This window comes from Fistularia commersonii, chromosome 4, assembly GCF_037954325.1.
Source record: "Fistularia commersonii isolate RoL2024-O1a breed Wild chromosome 4, RoL_Fcom_v1.0, whole genome shotgun sequence".
Taxonomy (NCBI): domain Eukaryota; kingdom Metazoa; phylum Chordata; class Actinopteri; order Syngnathiformes; family Fistulariidae; genus Fistularia; species Fistularia commersonii.
The window spans coordinates 21,344,019-21,369,095 of record NC_141287.1 but is presented as its reverse complement, the minus strand read 5'-3'; the positions used below and the strand labels follow the sequence as shown (position 1 = coordinate 21,369,095).

General features: G+C 43.5%; 1 long non-coding RNA gene across 1 annotated transcript in view; it reads right to left on the bottom strand.

The window, feature by feature from the left end:
• Window positions 1-846: 846 nt before the first annotated feature.
• The window catches only part of LOC147235122 (uncharacterized), a 53,629-nt gene continuing 29,398 nt past the window's right edge, over window positions 847-25,077 (bottom strand). The window contains exons 2-4 of the long non-coding RNA XR_015106081.1: window positions 4,419-4,501; window positions 3,902-3,937; window positions 847-1,007 (exon numbers count right to left, since the gene is read on the bottom strand). This is a non-coding gene — a long non-coding RNA (uncharacterized LOC147235122). The remainder of the gene's footprint in view (window positions 1,008-3,901; window positions 3,938-4,418; window positions 4,502-25,077) is intronic.

The following is a 25,077-nucleotide window of genomic DNA, read 5'->3' as shown; positions in this document are numbered from 1 at the left end:
AATATTTAATCTATTGGTCCTGCTACAAAGTCAAGTGGGGAAGAATCAATAATTCTTTATATGAATAAATGCAAGAGAATAAAAAATAAAGATATAAAAAATAAAAAATAAAAATAATAAAAAAAAATAAAAAATATAAAAATAAAGAATAAAAGAGCGAATGATAAACATGGAATGGAAAGAACAGAAAAATTAAAAATAAGTAAAGTTAAAGGTACGTAAAAATAAATGTAATGTGTATTTTGTGTATTTACATGTATGTGATCACGTGTTTTGTGTAAAAGTAGGTGTTGTTGTGCAGTAAAGACGACTTTAACAGTTTTAGTTCGCAGGAGTCCTCGTCTTATTTATTATTCATTTCTTTCATGGGTCGTGTTACAGACACTGTTTGCATTTCCAGCACGTATTTGTGGACGTCACCGGTGTGGATTTCATTAAATGTAAAAAAAAAAAATTCAGTGCAAATATCTCATGTTACTCCTGCGGCTTATCAAAAAGTGCGTCCTGTATATGTACACAAAGTTTGATTTAGTTATTTTCAGCCGGTGCTGCTTCTATTCAGGTGCGCAGAAGAGTCTGGAAACGACGGTAAATTCATTTCTATTTGCACAAGTGATCGTTGGGCTGATGGGCTGAATGGCAGCGTCCTATTGAAATGACGATACCGGAAGAATAAAATCTCCCAGTCGGACGTTTCGTAACAGCTTTTTTTTTTTTCGCCATAAAAAACACGTCCGTTCTTTGCGGCGCAACATCACAGGGGTTTTAATTTGAAGGCGAAACAGCAGCCGTTGAATGAAGAAGGAACGTACGGCGCTTTGAAAAAAGGCAAACAGGAAGCCGCTCTATATTGAAGGGCGTTTTTATTTCGGCGACGGCGTTCATCGCTCGAATTTATTTCAGACAAATGGCGCTCTTGGAAAAGAGGAGGATTTGTGGCCGTGCAGAAGGAGGACAGGCGGTAAGTGGGTGTGACAGAGGAAACAGATGATCCGTCGTGTCGACCCCTAATTAGGGAGGAGAAGAAGAAGGAGAGAGGAGGTGAACGTGGCAAAATGTAAATGTCATGCTAAACCACCCCGGCCGTGCTTCTGGCTCCATATTTGGACTCGGGGACACGACGGCTCATTAAAATTCGCTCTTTCTTCCCACGGCGGACGTTTTCATGCACGTTCGCGGCGTCTCTATCCGCCTTTTCTCTCTCGGCTCGGGCTGCTCGTAACTTGGATAGGAGACAACATCGCCCGGCCCGGCTGATAACTAAATAAAGAATAGAGTCGGGCATTAATAATTTACGCGCGCTCCTGGTACACACATCGCATAAGATAGCGCCGAAAAATACAGTGTATGTACGGGGAGGGTGGTGACGGGGGGGATGAGCCGGCTTCAAATAGAGTGTGATCCCACAGGAATGGAGCCCGGGGCCATGGCAACCATCAGACCATAGACGAATTACTCTGGCGTGCGCTCTCCGAGCATGTACCTTGTAAACAGGGCATTACTTCACCTAATTTAGCCGAGCCGGGTTGAACCACGGGAGGAGAAACACAACGGGTCGCGTCCGCCAGTGTGTCTCCATCCAGGAGCGCCGCCGTTCGGCGACGACGCCGCAAAAACGACAACATTTGCTGTGTTTCGCTGTTGCGGGATGGGAAAAACTTTGTTTGTCCCCGAGGGGCAGTGGGAGGGGGGACGGGGGGGTACATGGGGTAGCGGCATGTGAACGAGCACGTGAACATGCTGAATAAAATGTAAAAATATAAAAATTTAAAATAAATGAATTAATAAAAAGTAAAAGAGAGTGGATAAGAAGGAAATTATACTTGTATGTACACACACACACACACACACACACACACACACATACATAAATATACATATATCTATATATATATAGATATATATAGATATATATACATGTAATCATATTTTTTCTCTTTTTTATATATGTATATATATGCATATACACTCTTTTTTATTTTAAAAAAGGAATAAATAAATAATGAAAGAATAAAGATGAGGGGAAATGAGAATTATATGTTTGTATATATATATATAGAGATATATATATATATATATATATATATGTGTGTACATATATACATATATATATATACATACATATTTATATATATACACACACATATTGGACTCTTTTATTTATATATATGTATATATATATAATATATATATATATAATATGCATATAATATATACATTACGATAGATATTTTTATCATATAAATGCACACACACACACATATATATATACATATGTATATATATACACATGTAATCATCTTTTTCTCTTTTTATATATGTATATATATGCATATACACTCTTTTTTTAACTAAAAAAAGGAATAAATAAATAATTAGAAAATAAAGATGAGGGGAAAATGAGAATTATATGTATGCATATATATATATATATATATGTGTGTGTGTGTGTGTGTATTTGTATTTATATATGTATATACATACTTATACATATATATTTATATATACACACACATATTGGTCTCTTTTATTTTCATATATATACATGTAAAATATATACATTTAATCCATATACAATACTATACATATTTTTTATTATATAAATACACACACATACACACACACACACACACATATATATATATATACATATATTACTGTAAAAAATGTTCAAATTGTTGGTACCAAATCGCTCTGCACTTATATAATAAATATAAAGTGTCATTAATTGGCGATGGCGTGGTGATGAGGGGTTTGCATGGTTGCCTGGAATCGAGGAGTTCGTCTCTGGGGACGAAGGTCGCCCTTCGCTCTTCTCCTGTGGGTTTTGCAGGCGGGGCGGCAGAGTTTTCCACGATCTTTTTGCCTTTTTTTAATATTTGAGTGTCACAGAAGCGGGCGAGAGGTCCGAGGGGTGGGACGATTATTTGGGAGCGGACCAAAGCGGGACGCTCCAGGCCATTCCTGGCGTTTCTCCCCCTCCTGCTCGGAGAGGACTAAGTGGGAAGGACAGTTGGAGGCAAATCATAAAGTGTTTCCTCTCTCAGCCCACATGATGGAACGGACCATCGGGCTGCGCTGATGCATGAGAGTCCGCTGACAGCCGGTCCCTTCGGCTCCCAAGCTCATCTCCTTTGTGGTTCAGCTTTGAGGTGTGTGTGTGTGTGTGTGTGTGTGTGTGTGTGAGAGAGAGAAGATGTGACGCAATGACTGATGATACCAGGTGAAAACGACAGCCTCTGCAGAATCCGTCCAGCGTTTGTTGTTAGCACGAGCTCGCCGCTGACCTCCGTGTTTGAAGCGCTCGGCGAGAGGAAGCTCCTCGGCGCCGGCCGCCGCCGCTCGCCGAAAAGAGGAACTATTTTATGGTGTAATTTCACAATGTGCTTACTCTGCGCACTCCCACAGTGAACTGTAATTGAACGTCGAGAGTTTTACTATTCCATTTAATTAGCATTAAAGTTTCAGTTACGGCTGGATTAATTACCCTTTTTGTCAAGGGTAATTAATCCCCGTACTCGCATCTTATGCTATTTTATTGTTTGTGCGGCTTTGTTTTTATTCCAAATAGCTCGTTCTCCCCTTTTCTTTCCAAACACAAGTGCCTTAACTTTTCTTTGCCAGAAACTAGAAGAAACTCCGCTGGAAAACCAATCATGGTTAGGCGACGTTTTCGCCGAAACGGGACGTAAATGTCGCTCCCGCGCTTCGGAGCCGCTCCTCAGTCAGCTTTAATCTTGGATCTGCTTGCCGGAAAGGTTTTTCTTTACTCCTGCTTTATACTGTTATGTGTAGCCTCGGGGCGCCGAACCCGCTGCTTTTGGAAGTGGAAAGCCGATGGATTTGCGTCGATCGCGGCTAATTTTCACCTTTTTTTCTCCACGCCTGTGTGAGATTTTACCTGTTGGATGGATTCAGCGCTGCTCCTCCATCGAACCTGGAGCAAAGAGAGCAAAGAGGTCATTCTGTTCCGCCGGAATCCCGGCGAGACGGCCGACGAGGCCACTTTGAATCGTTTAACGTAAACAAGCTGTTCTTTTGAAGAACGTTCACATGAAGCATCTGTAGCTCTTTGAACTCTATAAATATACACGCCGCCTTCGATCTCGGAGCAATTACCAGAACGCCGGAACATTGAAACACATTCTGCCCCTTTCACAAACAAAAAAAAAAAATGCAAATTCTGATCTAAAAAGCAAACCGAATGGATGCAGATAAAAGTTAACCGACTTATAAAGGACGAGGGTTTGAATGACTTATAAGGAGGATTTCTGGAGATTTCTGCAGACCCGTTTACACATCTTGGAAAATCCTTCCCCCCTTTCAACTCCACACCTCCCAGGGTGAGGAGATGTGCTCTCGGGCTGTGCGTGGGAATATATATGTATATATATATATGAATATGACAATTTACGCACCCACTCCTGCACTTCAAAGATGAAACCAGGCATGTCCTTTGGCTTGACGTGATCTCCAACACCACGGCTGGTTGGAACCGTTCCTGAAATAAGTCGAATGTCCAGAAAATCACGCCTATGCATATTTGACCGGCGGCGCCGTTCCGATCACAGCGGGGCGGCGCTTCAACAGAATCAATAAAAAAAAAAAAAACGACAGGCCGCGAACCCTCGGGCTGTGAGCTTCCTCTTCTTCGCGAGTCTTAACGTCTTCTGATCACCTTCTCGGTCCATTTCAACAGAACTTGGCTGATCGCGACAGGCAGATGAAAGGTTTCAAGAGTTACCAAGAACGTCCGTTGCAATCCAGACTACTGTATACGTGCTCTCCATCGTCCTCTGCCTTGCAGCAACGCGCGACACCAACTCAAGTGAAATATATTCTTTGTTTGACCCGAAGTCTGAGCCGCACTGTCAACATCATACAGACGTCTCCCTGCTGACGCGACCACTTCTGCACATGATTGAAACAGCGAGGAAACAGACATCGTGTGCAGAATGAACGGTCGGATTCCGTTTCTGACGTCAATTCACGATTCCTGTGCTGATCAATGTTCAATACCCTAACCTGTCAGCCAGAGGCCAAAACGCCAAGTTATCCGGCGTTTGGCCTCTGGGAACGACTCGCCGTTGCGTGGACATGTATGCTCACTAACCTTCGCTCAAACGGATTGAAGATGAGGTTCCGACGGAGCCGGACGAACTCAAACGCACCGCTTTTCGTCGTGCCGATATCGCAGGGTTGCATTTGCTCGTGATAATTGTGAACAAAGCTGTATATCCAGTGAATTACCCAAAACAAAAACAACTTTGGGTTTATCTCCGGAAACAAAGGAGAAGGGAACGACTCCCCCGGGGAAAGAAGAGCAACGGCGGCACAGAAGATAAAACACAAGCACAAGGAAGAGTCAGAAAAAACATCATCTATAGATTCACGAAGTGCTACGAATAAGTACGGCTGCTTCAAACTTCAGGGTTATAACCTAAAATATTTAAAATGATCAATCTTGATTAGCATTATTATAATATATCTTGTTACGATGATTCCTTCAGAAAAACACAAAAAAGCGAGCCATAAAAAGAAAAAAAAAAAAAGCTTCTTATTATTTTCAGACCATAAAGCAGCATCACGTATTCCTAAACTCTCATTGATGTCATAAATGATGCCTAATTCAGCCATTTTTGACAGACAGTAAACACACACACACACACACACACATACAGATAACGTTAAATCCATTCTGTATTGAAATAAACCTCATCGTATTATGACGGCAAACGTGAAATAAGGAGATTTTCAAAATGCGCATCTAATGTCCGGGGAAGACGTGACAACCACCAGGCGATACGAAGCGTCTTATTGATTTTTCACATGTGAAACTATGAACGTGAGTATTCTGAAACGGTTATTCTTCGGGCTCATTCGGCGGAACGGACGCACAGTGGACGTCCATTGTGTCTGCCGTCCTTGTCCCAGGCCTCCATACAACCTCTAACAGCTGAGAACGCAACAATAGCGCTAAGCCGCTTTCCATGGTGTCTGAGTCAGGCAGCGTGGAACAGAAGAACACTTATAAGGACATCAGCTTCTTAGGCTTAAGCTCCACACAGAATTCTCCTTTAGCCTCTTTTATCTCACCTCTCTTTGTCCCCTTTGGAACTTAGCACGGCTAAGCTATTTGCCGTCACGGTCGTCCGTGCTGCGACGTCTAAATACGTCTCACGTTCAGAAATCTGAACCCAAATCTGCATCTGTTAAACGTTGGCATGTGTGATTGATGACGTCGGCTCTTCTGGCGGCCAAACGACGTCGGTTTGACTCTTTTTTTTTACCTTTTCCCGATAACAAAGAACGGCTAGCGGCAATAAATGTGAGGTTTTCAGGCACGGCGAGCGAAAGAAGTCGCGCCGACATGAGAACCAATCATATTTTTTTTTCAAATCCATTTCAATTCCTGTTGCACCCGATCGTAGCAAAGCTCCACTACCCGCTAAACATTCACACACACCCGAGTGCCTCATAGCGTTAGCTGCATTCGTGAATTCGTGACAGGCCACAATTATTCTGTATGTCTTTTCGTTCTTCCTTCTTTTTTTTTTTTTTTTTTTGTATTCCGCTCAACACACTTTCTTCTTTCCCTCCCGTCATCACATCTGATGAAAACTCACGGTGTGTCTGCCGCGGATGCCATTTGTGTCACCGCGGCGGCCGATCCGGTGATTTCCCATCGGCGCCGGCGTCGAGGGACAACCCCGGTTTCACAGACAGCTCCATATATCTGCGCGTACAATGCGACTCAAGATGTTCCACCACAAAGGTAGGAAACTGATTTAGCACACGAGAGCCAGATACCGCGTCTTAACCGAATGTAAATTATATTTTCAAACCCTCTCCGGAGTAGAACTCTATATGTCTCTGTTCTCCGTGGCGCTGAACAAACAAACGGATGCTATGAATGACGGTTTGCAGGCGCCCGGAGCGCCACAACCGACATCCAGGTGACATATATTGTCTCCAGCCGCGTTATCTGGAGTAGTTTTACAATTACAATATAAATGCGTAACACAAAGTTTATGGGCTTTCCGGCGGTATGCGTGTACAGCACACATTAAGCGACGAGATGCGGCGCCGCCGCAGAGGCGCCGTCTTATGGCGAGGTGATTCTTCAGGGAAACGTTGCGGCTGAGGTTACCTCGTTTTATCAGCGGCTGCTTTATGGCTTCCGGCGTCTTTCACATTTCACATTCGTCGGCATTTGCGGCATGCATTAGGACCCCGGCGATAAACAAAACATCGCTGAACGCTTCGGAAGGATGCTTTAGCAACAGAGCAATAACAATAACTATCTCGATATGTTTTGTTCGGTGCGTCGCACGACCGCGTGTCCGCGGGACGAGCCGTGAACGGAGGAACCGATGAGTTAATGCTACAAATACGTGCAAATTATAATAAAAACCAATTTGCACATTTGCACACTTTGCACACCGGACGTACACAAATTGATTTCCGATGCACAACGTACCCATATATCCACACACACACTCTTCACCGCACGCTTATATGGCCCCTTCCAATTATGATGTGCAGTCTTGCCGAAGCCGCTGCTGTCAGCGAAATCAGCGGTGAAAACGATCCGTCGATGTTCATTTTCATTTCACAACAGTCAGATTTCACGGCATTTTCCGCAGGCACGCCATTTGCACATATACAGTGATCCCTCGCTATAACGGCGTTTACTTTTCACGGTTTTCGCTACTTTGCATGGTGCATTGTGTTCTGCATTCTGATTGGCTAAAAAGTCTGTTTCTTCTCTTTCTGTGCGTCAATAACGTTACAGTTTAATATGTACACGTACGTAAAACAGCTTGACAAATTTTAATTAAGTACGTGCAAATTCTCTTGCAATTTCCAGTTTCTCTAAAACCCATAATGTTGACAAAACGCTCTGGAGCGACAAAAGCACCTTGCAGGGCCCAAAAGGCAGCGGAAGATGCTATCTATGGCAGATAAAGTTAAACTTCTGGACATGCTAAGGGAAGCTAAAAGCTATGCGGCTGTAGGTCGGCATTACGGAATGAATGAATCTTCCGTTCCTTCCATAAAGAAGGAAGAAAAAAACATAAGGACGACAGCAGCGATGTATAATAGAGTATTTAATTGTGTAACTTCACGGATGTTGCCTATCACGGGTTCTATTTGGAACGTAACCCCCCCGAAAAAAAAGGATATACTGTTCATATATATTTTAAAAAATCACTTTCTAACGGTAGCTGCTGGTGGAAAAGGCACACTGGGAGCGGCGGGGACGCTGCTCGATCAGGTCGACGCCAAGTATTTTAACGCAATTCTTCATGCTTTTTGTGGAAAAGGCATCATATTATTATTCCTTCATAAAAGATATCCTATCCTATTTATGGAATCATATTCTTAATGAGTTTTATCGTCCAAATAAACTTTATCAAGTTTTGGGGGCACATTTCATTTGCTCTGTTTTTTTTTTTTTCACTTTCCCCATTTTTGTTGGACCAAAATGTTTCGTCGCCGTTTTCTTTACGGCCTGCACTTATTCTGTCGTGTTTCTCGGTGCTAAAGCAGTTTGAGCAGCGCCGGCCGATGCAGGAGACGCAAACCTTTGATCGATCGATCCCGCCGCTATCGATCCGTCCACAGAGGATCATTCAAGCTCTCCGAGAAACGTTTTTAATTTACAGTTTTTTCGGGCGGGAGGTCGTCGAAAGCGTCCCACGTCGTTTCTCGATCGAGAGTTCGGCGTCGAATTTGATCGCTCGACTCGGAGGTTTCTCGGGACGCCCCGATGATTGATTGGCGGTGTCAAGGACAAAGTGCGGGCGGATAAGTGAAGTTGCCTCGCACTAAAACGGAGGATGTAAAATGCAAAAGAGCTATGTGATGCCTTTACTGCTGTCCATAAAATAACACTCCTCCGAGTTGCCACTGTGATAAAAGCTCTCCTTTGGTACATTGTTTCTTCATTCGGTCGTCATCTCGGCACAGAGTGTCATAGTGCGGCAACCGGTCGGATGCCGCTGCGATAAACCGACACCTCAACAACACCGTTATTTGATTCTTTTTTTTTTTTTTTTTTTTTTGTATTAAATGTCCCCGTGTCCTTGTTTTATTACGTTTGGAGAGGATGGAAATTCTGAGCCCGGTAATTTTTATGGCACTCGAGTCATATTCCGCCAGGTAAAGGGTGAATTATAAAGGAGGCGGCCTGATTCCAGGCGTTACTGCGGACAATAACATGCCTCGCTTTAAGCACTAAAAGGTGAATGCCGTTCTATATGTGACGTCTGAGACAAGAGACTCGCTAACTCTTCCCTTGTCGCGTTTGTCGGGCCTGTTGTTGCACATGTAGAGTGATATTTATGAATAAATCATCTGTAGTACATGTTTGTAATTCCTACTTCATGTCTGTATTAAAATATTGAATACAGAGGTACACGAGGCTCCAGGGGAGCACAATGAGATGTCATAAAATGGTTTAGTGGTGCCTTAATCTATTTTAACTGCTTTTGCTAATGGAAACTATATCGGTGATTTACAGTCAAAACCTCTGTATTGCGGACGCATCGGTCTCCTATTCAGCACGTTAACGGCTTCCTCGTCATTGGAGTTTTCAAAAACATCCGTTCCTTCCAGCCGTTTCGTGAGCCTTGCGAACAGGTGACGCTTTAAAATCGAGAATGAAGGACGAGTTCGATTTGGGATACGATATTCTCTCTCCCGTGTGGAGAGTAAATAGGATAGAGACTTGGCCGTCACCGTCGACGACACCGTGGTCAGGCCGACCACAACGGCGAGAAACCTGGGTGCGGTCCTGGACAACCAACTGGGTGACCGTCGCAGCGGTCGCCCGTTCCTGCAGATTCCTCCTTCACAACACCGGGAAGGTTCGCAGATTCCTCGCCGCGGATACGACGCAGATGCTCATCCAGGCTCTAGTCATCTCTGGTCTGGACGACCGCGACGCCCTCCTCGCCGTTGGTACCATCAGGCCTCTGGAGCTTCTTCAGAAAGCGTCAGCCCGCCCGGTGTTCAACCGTTCCAAATTCCCCCACACGAATCCCCTTCTTATGTCCCTTCACTGGTTCCCGGTAGCTGCCCGCATCAAGTTCAAGTACCAAGTGAACAAGACGACCCCGTCATATCTCCAGGATACGGTCCAGCCACACGTCCCTACCCGTCCCCTCCGATCCGCCACCTCCAGGCGACCGTCCGTCCCGTCACTCCGAGCCCCCGGCTCCAGATCCAACCGGTCTCGGCTCTTCTCGGTCTCGTTCCCGGTGGAACGAACTCCTGGAGAAGGTCAGAACAGCAGGGTCTCTGGCCATCTTCCGGCGTGAGCTGAAAACATACCTCTTCACCAAGCACTACCACACTAATCGCAATTCCCCCCCCAAAAAAACAAAAAAAAACCCCAAAGAAATGAATGTATGTATGTATATGGTTTTGAGATGGTTATTTGGCAGAGTGGTGACTTCTGAATCACGACTACTGGTACTTTGGATTTTCGGTTGTTGAATTGCAATTTTTGTGAGTCGCTTTGGATAAAAGCGTCTGCTGAATGACTGGAATGTAATGGCGTGTAATAAAAAGTACGGAGTCTGCACGTGTTCCCTGTTTCTGCACGGCGTTTCCTCCCACCGTCCAGAAACATGCAAGAGGTCCATCGGAGACCCTGGTTGTAGGTCGCTATTTCACATGCTAACAAGGGAGCGAACGGCCGTACGTCTCAAAAAGTGTCCCGTAAATCGACGGGAGGCCTCATCGCTGAAATGCTAGCTTCAACAAAACAACCCTTCACAAAAGCAGGAGAGGAAGCGCAGCCATCGGCTGAGGGAATCCGTTTTAGGGGCAAAGTCGGCCATTTTTCAGGTGACGGAGGAAAGCGAGAGCGCAAGAAGTGGAAACGACCCGTGGTAAGAAAAGCGTTGCACGAGGAGAGGGCGTCCGGCTGCCGGGCCGTCGGCGACGTGATATTAATATCGCTTTTTAATGCACGTTTTGGGATTTTCAGCCAGCCGGTGGCAGAACAAATCCGCTGGGCTCTGACACGACGCAGGAGGGCAGACAAAGAGAAATAAGTCACACTGGCTGCATCCCACTCAACTATTGCTTTTAAGGATAATTTAATTTTTACTCTCACTGCTTAAAAATGGTCTCCGCTTATACGGCGCTTTCACACCTTGTGGTTTCAAAGCGCTCGATAGCATCCGCGCACACACACACACTCACACACACACCAAGCAGGCCATCGGGAGTAACTTTGGGTTCAGTTCTTGCTCTTTGACATGCAGACAGGAGGAGCAGGGAATCCAACCGCCGACCTTTTTCCCTCCTTCGTAGCTTTAGCGCAGCTGTCACAAAACACAAAACACAAAACGGCACCATCTTTGGCAGAAAGGTTCGGCGACGAGCGTGAGGTCCGCAACCCCGACAAGCTCCATTAGCTCCCGGAACGGTAGATTCACAAAAAGGGGTCGGGCAGGAGAGACGTGGAGCGTCAGAAGAGCAAACGTGACCGAGCCGCTAAAGAATCCCCGAAGGTTTCGTGAACAAATCATCCCGATCGAGAACTCGGCAAGGTTGCAGTTACAACAACATCGATTATTTATGCGGTAATCTTGGGTCCTGTCAGCGTCCCGTGAATGCATTAGGATTAAACAAAGATAGTAAAAATAATCACAAATGTCCATCTGCGTAGATGTTCCCGATCGATATCGGTCATGAAATTAGGAGTTGCACCTTCCAGGACATGTGGGATTCCTGATGAGGAGTTCTTAAAAGGCACGTTGAATTTCATTTCATTCAATTTAATGGAAAATTTTGAGTTTTCAATACATATTTTTTTCTCTATTGTCATTTCCACTGAAGTCCTTGTTTTAACTGATAGATTTCTTTCTTAACGCTCATGGAGGTCGACGCGTTGCTGATGCCGCAAGAATAACTGAAGGTGTTGGTTTAAGCTCTTCAATGTCGCCATGTGGTCGCAGATCTGAGGTTTAATTTTCTAATCTTGATAGTAGAAATGAAAGAATCTACGTCTGTCTTCTTCCCGCTCATTTGCAAAAGGCTGACGTCCCTGCAGCCCGACTCCAGCCGCACGTGTTCGGTGTGTTTCCGCGGCAGAATCCGAAGCGGCCGGCAAATACAATAGACACCCGGCCGCCGTGGATCAGCTCAATTCACATCAATTGCAAGTTCAGTTTGCGTTCGGAGGCTCAAAACCGATTAACGGACGTCCTCTACGGCGTCAGATCTCGGGGCGGAAAAAGCCAACCCTTCTGACAGCAACCATTCTAATCATCGCCATGAAGCATTGGAGACACCCGATGTGTCAGGATACGGGGAAAACATATGTGGAGTGACGAGACGAGAGGCGTGACCACGTGTCACATGGCACGTGTTAAAAGAAGGGAAGCCGTTTGCACGGCGCTCCGCCCGGGAGTTGTTTGTAATTGGAAGCACGAACGTTTGCAACTGTGTCTAATTAGAAGACAGAGCTTTCTAACCGTCTGGCCATTTGTCTGGAGATGGTTGATAGGACCTTAATGGCCACAGGACGGGGATTAATAAACGACGGCATATAGTACACGCGCTGACAATTAATAGGGTCTAATGAGAAAGAATGACAAACTCTTGTGTTCGGGGCGACTCCTCCGCTGCCAAACAAAGAGAAACATGATTAACGGGGGTGAGAAGTCGGGAAGCGAGATACTTTAAATCACGAAAGGCAGGGGTGTGCGGCAGGGGCCGGCCGGGGCAGAGAAATACTCAATTATTGTAATTATACGCCGATTCATAGCTTTATTTTGTCTAACACGGTGGCGGCGGGGGCACCTTCTAGGTCAGGGCCTTTACACGAGGTTTACGTGAAGATTATTTTGATAAATCCCCTCCCGTACACCTTTGCCATGACGCGGATGTCGCGAAGCAGCCTAAGCCGACGGGAAACGCCTGAGCGGCATCAAAACAAGATTTGTCATTCTGTGAAACGTGGAATAAAGATAGATTATGATGATAATCTGAATACATGACGGACCGAGATTCAGATGGTTTGAATACGTTGGTGAAAATGTTTCATAAAAACCTAATTTGGTTCCAATAAAACCATGATGTCGTGACATTGGCTCCGTTTTGAATCAAATATCTGTTACCGCATTTCAAGGCGATTCATTTTCTAACGCCGGTTTCGGCGACTGAAACGTTTGCATTCCTCATCTGGGGAGAAACATCTGAGGAGTTATAACGTCCTGACCTGGAGGAACCCGAGGCGCATTTAAGATGCAAGCGCGAGTCTGGAGTCTAAATATTGATATTTGTGTGCAGCCCCGACAGACGCCGGGCGGCGGCGGCGGCGGCGGCGAACCCCCGAGAGCTTCCTCCTGGAATTATAGCCCAGCAGGAGCGACGCTCAACCGCTCCGGGTGGATCATCCTCCCAGGACGGGATTGGCGATGAAGATCCCAAAAGTGAGGTGGACCTTGTGTTCAGAGCGATGAAGAGCGGGCCTTTTTTTTTTCAAATATTGACAAAATGGCCTGGAGGAGGTGCTTCTGGTCAAAAACAAGGTCACCATTCATTTGCGTTCTTCTCACAAAGACCACCATCTCTGGAGCGCCGAGATCAGCACGTCCGTGGAAACATCTGGGAAGATGAACCGGCACCCGCGTGGCGTTTCTTCCCTTCCCGATCGATCTCCCCGCGATTCCCCAATTACCCGCCGATGCCTTCGATCCACAAAGACGCCCCGGTGAAGGAACAACGGCTCGCCCTGAACCCAATTCTGTTTTTCAGACGGCGTCCCTCGCTTCTCCGCCCGCTATCTTAAGGCTCGCGGCGAGGTGTTTCACAGAATCCAATATGTCCTCCAATAACTTTCATCTGAAAAGCCATTAGACTCTCTGCGCGCCTTCCATCGAAATTCCTAATGGCCTTCTGCTTGGGACAGGTGCTCCACAAATTGCTTCCTCTAAATGATTAATGAGCGAAGATTTTAGAAGAGGAGGGGTTTCGACTGCACGGGCTGTGTTTTAAAAGAACGTGCGTGCACTTGGACGTGGCCGTAATAAATAGAAGCGTAAAATAGTCGAGAGACGTCGGACGCTTTCCGATGCGTGATCTATATTCGGGATGAGCCGGGCGTTTAATTTCTGCTGTCCGGGTCACCCGACTCCACAAACTAAAGTAACAACAATTTTACGAGTCACGCCATTAATTCTTGCGTAAAAGCCTGATTTGCGGTTTTAAATGTGTGTAATTTGGTGTCTCGCCCATCACGTTTAATGGGCTGTTTGGCTTGCGCGCAATATTATGCCAGATTCGTGAAATAAAGATATTAATTTTAGGACAAGGGCGATACGTCTGTGCAGCGGTCAGCGCTTCTGCCTCGCGGCGAGAAGGTTCACGGTTGGATTCAAGGTTCACCTGAAAATCACCCGGTCGCGTGAACGAACGAGTGACCGGTCGTTTTTCTCTTTATCAGGCGTGAATGAGGCCGTTTGGTGGTCGTCTGCCGACCCGGCTGTAAGATGAGCGTTACAGACGTGGACAGAAGGGATTAAAAAAGTTTCTGCCACAAGAAAGTGACCCCAGTTAGACTATTTTCTTAACTCATTTCTTCAATACATGTTGCCAATTCCAGATCATTTGCCCTTATTAGGCTATTTTCTCTCACCTTAAGGACATGAAACGAGTGTATTTCCTGGACTTTTCAGCGCACCTGAGTAGAAGCCGTGCTAAAAATGACCAAACAAATCAATGTATGCATTTAAAGGCTGCACTTTTCTATAAGCCACAGGTGTCCATGTTGGAACATGAGATATTCATGCAGAAACAATGTTTTTCACATGTGTGTGCATACAGATGGGGAGCAATCAATATGCCCACGCCTGCCCGCCGCCTCTTACCGGGGCAACTCTAAAAAAAAAAAGAGTCCAGACCCAAGTGAGTCCGACTCCATTTAGTCCGAATCTCTCAGCCCAGCTTGAGCTCCTCGTAATCAGAAAAGTGACGCTCCATGTTCCAAGAGCCAGTTTCTGCAGCTGAGGATCGGACCCCCAAAAACTCATAAAATTAGCCGCATCGTTGTTTCAAAGCGTGTGAAAAAAGTAGCGGCTTCTCCTCCGGAAATGACAGTACGTGTCGGCCACTTCTAAAAGTTCAAATAGACAACATTTCCTTCTTGGTCGTCCAGCTTTTCTGCTGACCTCTTCTCAAACCTCTCCCCTCCCGGCCATGCAGGACCAGCTGGATGATCCAAATCACCTCCGCGGCGAGTTCTGCTAGTTTTATGGAGCACATTTAACAAAACGGGGCTTAAAAGTCACGGGGACGGTCTTGACACGATATCATGAAACAATAATATTCTCCCTGATAGTTTGGAAATTGCTCTACAGTTCAGTGGGATTTAATTTGAGGGGGGAACATTACATCACCTGGATAATGAATGAAATAGTTGGATATAAAAGTACTTTTGATACACTTTACTACTCAAGCGTCCACCCCATTTTAAGGCTGAAGAAAGTGGATAATCCATGAATGGAACGTCCAAAACACCCAAGACGTGTTCTATGTGTTATTTTCCTGTGCATCGTGTATTTGCAAGTGTATTTGCAGTCCCTATGTCCTCTATTGTAAGTCGCTTTGGATAAAAGCGTCTGCCAAATGTAATGTAATGTAATGTTATCATCTACGTGTCCAAAAATATCTGTTTTTGTTCATATGTTTTGTAATAGTGTCTGGATTTCTGTCATGAAAAGTCGTGAAAACTTTGAACACCAACGTCGTTGTTGTGGGCCCAACTCATTTTTACATTTTATTCTTTTTCTTCAATATGATTCATTGTCTGTCCCTTTCCAAACATTGGACATAAAGATTGTCCAAGAAATCTGAAATATAAATTCATAAGGAAATGATTAAAGATAACAAAACAAAATAGAATGAAAGAAAAAGCTTCAGTGATATATTTACATTCTTGTTTTTGCCGCTAAAATCTCCAGACAGAAACCCGCTGGATCACACGCAGGGATGTACACTAAACAAAACAAATAAATCAAGCTGACAAAACTTTTGACTGGTTTCACTATTTTGAGATAATCCAGGCTGAGGAACTGAAAAAATGAGTGTCATCGTGTGAGACCAGAGAAGGGAAAGATCTTCTGCAAAATGAAAACTCAGCCGCTTCGTTCTTGCGTGTGTCTTTGAGGCCGGCGCTCGGTGCTGTGACGTAACAATGTTTTTATTTAGAAACTGGTGTGCAAACTCTGCCACGGATGTGCACGTTACCGTGCTGCTCGTCTCGAAATAACACTGCGACGCCATATGTTCACAGCTCCGACACAGAAACCACAAATTATGGGTAAAAGCACGATGAGACTCATTGCCTTGACACACTGCACATGCGTATATATTTTCATTTTTTTAAATGTATTTATTATTATTATTATTATTATTGCTGTTATTATTAATTGACACACTGCACATGCGTATATATTTTCATTTTTTAAGAATGTATTTATTATTATTTTTATTATCATTACTATTAGTGTTATTATTATTATTAGTGCTGTTATTATTAATTGACACACTGCACATGCGTATATATTTTCTTTTTTTTAATGTATTTATTATTATGATTATCATTATTATTATTGCTGTTATTATTAATTGACACACTGCACATGCGTATATATTTTCGTTTTTTTAAATGTATTTATTATTATTATTATTATTATCATTGCTGTTATTATTAATTGACACACTGCACATGCGTATATATTTTCTTTTTTTTAATGTATTTATTATTATTATTATTATTATTATTATTATTGCTATTATTATTAATTGACACACTGCACATGCGTATATATTTTCATTTTTTTAAAATGTATTTGTTATTATTATTATTATTATTATTATTATTATTATTATTGTTATTATTATTATTATTGCCGTTATTATTAATTGACACACTGCAAATGTGTATATATTTTCATTTTTTTCATGTATTTATTATTATTATTATTATCATTATTATTATTATTATTGTTGTTATTATTATTGCTGTTGTTATTATTATTATTATTATTATTATTATTATTATTTCTATTTATGTTTTCATTTTGCATCGAGGTTAATTTCTTCAGTTTAGTTATGCAATACAGTCAGCCCTCTGGCGAGTGCGTGTTAACAACGGTAAAGCAATCTATTTTGGGTAATCGAAACCATTTATAACACTTTAACTGGCTTCAAATCAGACATGATGATGAAAGTGAAAAATATACTTTTCAAAGTAAAGGTAGTCCCTCATGTCTTTCTACTGGTTGCCAGATCTTTAATATTCATCAAATTACCACGGCGCTCATTGCTGCTTCTTCCCGAGGCTGTCAAAAAACCATTAGACGCTGCTTAAATTGAGATGTTTGGCCCATCATCCGGTGACTTGGGCACCCGATCACATTACCAGTCCATTTAAACACCTTAATAATCTCGCTGTCACAAACCCTTGAACGCTTTGAACTTCAAAGTGGAAGGAAAAGCAGTTGTGTGGAAACAAATGGCCATCTGGTCTTTTGACACTTCATTTCTGTCAGAGGATATCAGTGGATACATGCTGAATTTGCAGGCGAAGAAAAAAAGAAATCGTCCAGTTAAAACCGTCTAGTTGCGGGTTCTTGGCTTTTCTCCCGCAGTCCAACAAAAACATGCAGGATGTTGGTCGACCAAAAGGTCCCGGGTCAACCCGAGTTCTTGCAAAATGACAGCAAGAAAAGGCAACAACAGCAATACAGATAATAAACAAATGAATGAAAGCCACGTGGATCCGAGTGTGGACGGTGCAGAGCGATCATTCTGAACAATCTACCTGCTCGACGGGAAACATGCAACGGGCAAAAGAAAAAATATGTTAAAATACGTTATTTCAAATGCGTGGATTGTTTGTGTTACAGCTCAAACAAATACGCGTGCATTTGCATGCTTCGCATTTATTTTGACTCGCTTAACATTTATAAAATGACAGTTTTGATTCAAATAATTCTGATGAAATTGGCTTTAGCATTTCCGATCCTATAATCTGAGATCTCACTGTCGTATCTGATACTTGTATTAAAAGTAAGTGAAAATTCAAAAGTAACAAGAAATGATGTGAAGTAGTCATCCGATTCTAACACTTCTGCATTAAAATAATAAGTTTATTTCTTTTTTTTGTTTCAGCTGCGGGTGCGCGGAAAGCCATTGCTAGTTTCTCTGAAGGCGAGACGGAGCCGACTTTCACTTTACTGGCGCTTCTTCTCCGCTCACGAGGAATGCATATGCCGGGTAAATTTAACGCCGCTTATTTGGAAAGCGAGAAACAAAGCCGTTACAAAAGTACGATCTCACCCCGAGAAGAAAAGGAAAATATTATTACGAAGATTCTCCGCAACCTTCACTAAATAGTCCCCACGGGACCGAACCGAAACTGGATGAGGATATTTCAGGATATCTTAAGAACATAATACTTCTGAACAATTAGTAATACTCTGTGGGCTCTTTGTAAATAAAGGGTTCTCTCTGCTGTAAAATGGAAAATTATACACAGACAAATCCTTCGGTAAAAAACAGAGATATAGTTCATAGCGGCGAGTGACGACGTTCGACCAGTGCTGGGAAAACAAGATTATATTACCGCCCGGCTAATGTTTTCATTCTTTTCCTGATGTTTCACTGAGCTTTCACTGAAAGCTTTGCCAGCGGCCGCAGGCTCGAAATTAGGCGGCGTTTAGCGTCAGTACAACGAAACCTACAATCGCATCTCGTTGCGATACGTTTAGAAACTTGTTTTTTTTCCCCAAATGAAATATTACATTCGAAATAGTATGCATATATAAAGACGAGGCGGTACAAAAATGCTGGAAAGCAACACCAACTTCTACGGTTGCAGAATGACAGACTGGATGGGCGTCGCTGGTGAGACGCAAATTTGTCCAATTTGAGGGCGCGACCCCCCGAACGCTTACAAATGGGACGCCGTTTGCGTTTCGACGCAGGTTTCCCTGACGTCCATCCAAAGCAGAGGCTCCAATCCAGTTCTGTGATTGACCGTGACATGCAGGATTATGAAAATACAAATCTTGCAAATGGTCCGGTATTTTTGTCTCTTCGTTTTAAATTGCAGTTTGACATTCAGAGGAGTTGACAAATGCATTCATATTGCAAGTCAGCATAATATGATATAATATCATATAACTCACGTATGTGCACACAACACGTAAGGACTTACACTACCTTTGAATTTGCAACATGAAGTCAAAGTTCAGTCTCACTGGGAAGCTGCAATTACCTTCAGTTTGTTCTCGACCTTGAGAGTTTTTACAAAAAAAAAAAAAAAAAAAAGTCGATCCAAATGAAGTAACTGGCTGAGAATTCGTGAGGATCAAGTTCTTGAATGCACACGTCTGATATGAAAAGGATTGTTGTTTCTTTGGAATTTTGATGCTCATTATTCTCGTTCGGTCAATCTGTCCTTATTCTGACCTTGTTTCGATACTTTCTTGATATTAATCTATGATATGAAAAATAATAACAGTACCTGCAGTATTCTGGTGTGTAATAGCACAAATTAGGTTTCCTCTATTGCAGTGGGTAATAAATAAGTTAACAAAAGTGGTTTCGGGAAGAAATCGCATAAATGACGATTTGATTGTAAAAGCATAGAAGTCTCACTCAAGTTTGGTTTGAAATTTGTTATAAATCAAAACAGTACAAGACTTTTCCAGTAACAACAACCATAAAGCATTAGCAATAAAATCCCACTACTGTATAATTTACTTGCATTCATCGCGTTACTCATATTCATTGATTTGTTGCGATGTTCGCAGATCGATGAACGGAAAATAAAAGAATAAACGCCGCTCGTCTCGGCCATCAGACCGACCTGCGGAATCCATTTGTTTATATTGTTGACACAAGAACCCGATTCTCCGTCTGATCTGGTTCGAGGAAGCGCGTGGATCAGCTTCGCTCGTCTACCCGGGTATATTTTTAGTTTGGTGGCCGGCGGCGAGGGTCCGCTTGCGATCCTACCGATGTGGCGTTCGGTGAGTCACTTTGGTGTCACCGGGTACCGGTTTTATAAATAATGAGCCGAGCCAGAGAGGCTTACCGGTGCATAAATGTGACATTTGTAATCGCAGAAAGTCATTCACGTATGAGCTGATTAACTTCTGAGCTTTTGACGGACGTCGCCGGGAACTTGACCTCAAAACATATTTTATCTGCCAAACATGGGATGTATCTGGATGTACAATCCACTTAGAAACACCCACTGCGACGGACTCCGAGTTTTACATGAAAATCATTAGAATTATTGCAGTTATTTCTATTAATTACTAAAAATGTCCGGAATATATATTTGCAGACGGAGCAGGAACACGACAGGAGTCTTTCCAATGTTCTTTCCAACGCCTGTCAAAGCAAACTGACAATCTCTCAGTGGCTTTCATTATCTGCTGACAAATATGTCTTTCCTTGTCTGACTGATGGATCGTTGCAGGCGGGAAGACAGAGTGAACTACAGGTTGCGGGAGAGTGATGACTTTTAAAGGATCATAAAGAACCTCGGGGGGACAAGTCTGCCGAGGATTACTCAGAAGCATTTTAATTTATTGGGCAATTCTAAAGGAAGGGCTTCCCTTATCAATAAAATGGCCGGTGACTGAATATGAGACTTAGCGCATTTCATTTTGTTCCTTCAGAGCTCCTGATCTTCACCGGGAGTTATAGAACCTTCGTATAAATGATACTTTGACAAATATCACGACTTCCTCGTCGAGTAATTACACAAGGTAGCGCGTCTAGAGTGGCACGTCTAAACATGCTGCGCTTGGGACAATGTTTTCTGTATTCAGTCCAATGGCGTGGCTTCAAGCTAATACCTCACTTCTTCTTCTTCTTCTTCTTCTTCTCCTTTGGGTTTTTCCCTTCAGGGTCTCCACTGAATTCACCTTCTCCATCCAACCCTGTTCTCTGGATCCTCCTCTCTCACACCGACCACCTTCATGTCATCTCTCACCACGTCCATCAAGCTTCTCTTTGGTCCAATTCCAGCATCCGTCTACCGATACATTCTGTCCATGACCCAACCATCTCAGCCTGGCTTCTCTGACCTTCTCTCCAGAACATCTACCATGTGTCGTCCCTCTGATGGACTCCTTCCTGATCCTCTCCATCCTGGTCGCTCCCAAAGAGAACCTCAGGAGCTTCATCTCTGCATGTCTATCTGTCTGTTGGTCGTTGTCAGTGTTTGTAGATCATCTCACCAGTGTCTCCTCCACCTTTCCTTTCATTCTGGCTGATGTTCTTCTATCTCTTCGTACCCCTGACTTTTCTCCACCCATTCCAACCTGCTTAAACCCGTCTCTTCACCTCTTTTCCACACTCTCCTACGCTCTGGACTTTTGAACCCAAGTAGCTGAAATCCTCAAACATCTTGATCTCCACTCCCTGTAGCCTCAGCGTTCATCCCGGGTTCCTCTCATTCACACACATATATTCTGCCTTTGCCGTTATTAACCTTCATTCCTCTCCTTTCCAGAGCATACCTCCACCTCTAGATGTTCCTCAACCCGTTCCCTGCTCTCACTACAGCTCACAGTGTCATCTGCAAACATCATGGTCCACGGAGATTCCCGTCTAACCTCATCTGTCAGCCTGTCCATCACGGCTGCAAACAAGAAGAGCTGATCCCTGATGGACGACCACCTCCAACTTGAACTTCTCTGCTATCAAGCTAATGCTATAAAGGATCAGTAACACAGCTGTTGTCTAGACTGCAGGGTAATAGATGCCATCCATCCATCCACGTAGATCCTCCTCCTCCAAGCAGGACCTCCAGGAGGCAACCTGACCAGACACCGAGCCGCCTCATCTGGAGAAGCAACGTCTTTAATTCCGGACGGCCGAGCTTCTCCCCCTCTGCTTGAAGCAGAGCCTGGACCTCCTGCGGTGGAAACACACTTTGGAGCATTTCTTTCTTTCAGTCACTGGCCACAGCATGAAGATGCATCCACGCGTGGATGGACGGACAGTTTGGAAAACAATGCACGCTAAATTTATAGACACGTGTCTTGGCAAAATGGAGTTAGAAAGGTCACCAAACAGCGATCCAGCCTCTTTCAAAGCCGGGAAGACCACATCCACAACACCGGGGATTCCTGCCAGACGCTGCTGCATCCCCACGCAAGACCTTCCTGGTCACGCAAACAATCTTCAGGATCCTTCAGTCGAGGAACAAAAACTATTGACGAATCTATTGATCATCAATGGGCATTAAAACTCCAGGCGTTTCAATTGATGCCCAACACTAATCACCTTGTGGACCCAGTTGATCATGTTTACGGTTGGTATTCACTCAACCCAAAAGGGCTCATGTTACACCTCTGTTCGTCCAGTTGCACCGGCTACCAGTAGCTGCCAGGATCAAGCACAAGGTCCTGACCCTGGCCTTCAAAACCACCTCAGGAACAGGTCCAGCATATCTGAACCAAGTGATAAGACCTTATGTTCCTCTAATACAAACCTACTAGCAGTACCTTCTGCTCGCTCTAAGCGATCTCAGGCAAAACTGTTCTCAGTTCTACTACCTCAGTGGTGGAACAAACTTCCGGAAGCAACAAGACTAGCGTCATCTCTCTCAACCTTCAAGAAACAGGTAAAAACTGTTCTCTTTCAGGACTTTTTACTGCGCTGATGCCCCAGATCAGGTTAGGCAGCAAGTTAGGCTATGCAGTGTGTGTGTGTGTGTACGTTTGTGTATGTCTTTGTCCAAAAAAAAAAAAAAAATCACTAACCCAAGCTTACTGTTCTGTATATTTCCTGTGCATCGTGTATTTGCAAGTGTATTTGCAGTCCTTATGTCCTCTATTGTAAGTCGCTTTGGATAAAAGCGTCTGCCAAATGCAATGTAATGTAATGTAATGTAATGTTTACAAAGTAAATGTCATTGTCGCCAGTGAACACAAACCTCACCTGACACGACAGGAACCATCTCAGATCCCATCGCAGCTCTTCTGTCACCGTGGCGACCGCGGCCATCATGTTGAAACGTACGGAGATGAAACGGACCTTCGCTTTCCTCCCAGCAAATCTGTTCATCAGGAAGCGTAAAATACAAACTACCTGTGCGTGAATGTCGACACCAGCAGCTACAAACGGATGTAAAGCGACGCCACGAACTGACGTTCAACTGAAGCCCCGCGGAGAAAACCTGAGACAGCCAGTCTTCTTCATGAGACCAGACATTTCATCTCCACAGTCTTTCACAGCTGACTTATTGTATCATTTGGGAATGAAACATTGACGTTATTCATTTAAATAGCACGTTGCATTTAGCAGCACAGAAGAAAAGCCAAGCAGCAAAGCTTTCAATGCTCACGCCAAGCAACTCTGCCGCTTCGCCGCGGCCGAGATCTAACATTTTGATGTTTGCAGTCTGTGGAAGCGGAGATGTAATGGTGCCACCAACTTCCACGCTAAAAATTTCAGAAAGTCACATCTTTGGTGTTATGAAACTATGGAATGTGATGTGTTTTCTTTTTGGTGTTTGAACAAATCAGCAGATTTACAGCTAGCAGCGGAGGAGAAAACAAAAAAAAACAAATGTAAATACGATGGGATTTTTATTCAATTTATTTATACATTCTTATGCTTTTTATTTTATTTTCATATATTCTCTACATTTGCGAGCGTTCTAATCCTGACTAGAAATGGCTTCATTAAGTATTTCACATTTGCAAGTAGATGCTATCATGTGTTTTGCGATCCCATTTTCTCCCGAGTGAGTCTGAACATAATCAATGTGCGCTAATGTTAAAAATGGAGTCGACGGTTACACAAAGAGGAAAAAAGAAAGGACGCGCCTGTTAGTGAGCTGTTTGTGTGGGTTTACTGGTCAAGAAGTCCGTCTTACTCAAGGACAAATCAAATCTTCACTTGAAATTAATTGAAATGAATGCTCAGTATCAAATAATGGAATCCCAAACCCTCCACTGGCTGCTGCGCGCTCAGGTGGAAAAGAAGGGCGTAAACATAACGGCTAATGACTGGACTTCTTGCTATCAGACCAGGAAGCAGGAAAACTGGATTCTGAGAACGTCGACGCCGCGGTCGTCCTCGTCAGGGCCGCCACAGGGCTGCCGCTGCGTCCAAAACAGCCGAGGTTCAAACAAAACGGCTCCTTCCTTTTTATAAAACGGACAAACACGTGTCGGCGTGCACTTATTGCCGTTTGACGACGTCTCACGTCAGTCGTTTCCGCTCTGATCCGTTTGTGGACGAACCCGGCATCGTCCCGACACTTTACCAGAGAAAACTTAAGAAAAAAACTTCAGAGAGAAAACTTTGCACTTAAGACCTTAAAACACTTTATAGCCTTGACTTTGACACTTTATAGTTTTATTTGTATTTCTTATCCCCCCCCCCTTTTTTTTTCTTTTTTTTACTGTTTATACAATTTCCTACTATTATCTATTATTGTTATGTTTTACTTGAAACTCTGACACAACAATTTCCTTCAAGATGAATAAAGTTGTTCTTATTCTTATTCTTAACCCTTGTGTTGTCTTGTGGGTCAAAAGTGACCCACTACCATGTTTAGCTGTAGAAAAAACACCTTAACCTATTTTTTCCAACTTGAAATTTTATGACTTTTCCTAAAGAGTCCCCATGATTAGAAAAAGTGATACTTCGTTTTTGTTTATGTTTCCATGTGGGCTGTACACCACTAGGGTACAAAGATTGTCTTATGGGTCATTTCTGACCCGTAGGACAAGGGGAGTAAACACGATGTTAAGATCGCACAAGGGTTAAAACACAAACACGACTCGCGGCAGCCAAAAATGCATAATGAAGAAGAAAAACATATACAAGACTCAAATAACAACAGGCTGATCAGGTGTCCGCTTTGTTAACATATTAACAGCTAGTCAGATAACTATAGCATGAACAACTTAGCTTATTAAGTTTGCCAAACTCTCGACGTCACTCCAAATCACTAAATCCGTTGAATTTGGCCGCTTCCTCTTCTGCGTGGCTGTTTTTGGGACACGGTTGTCC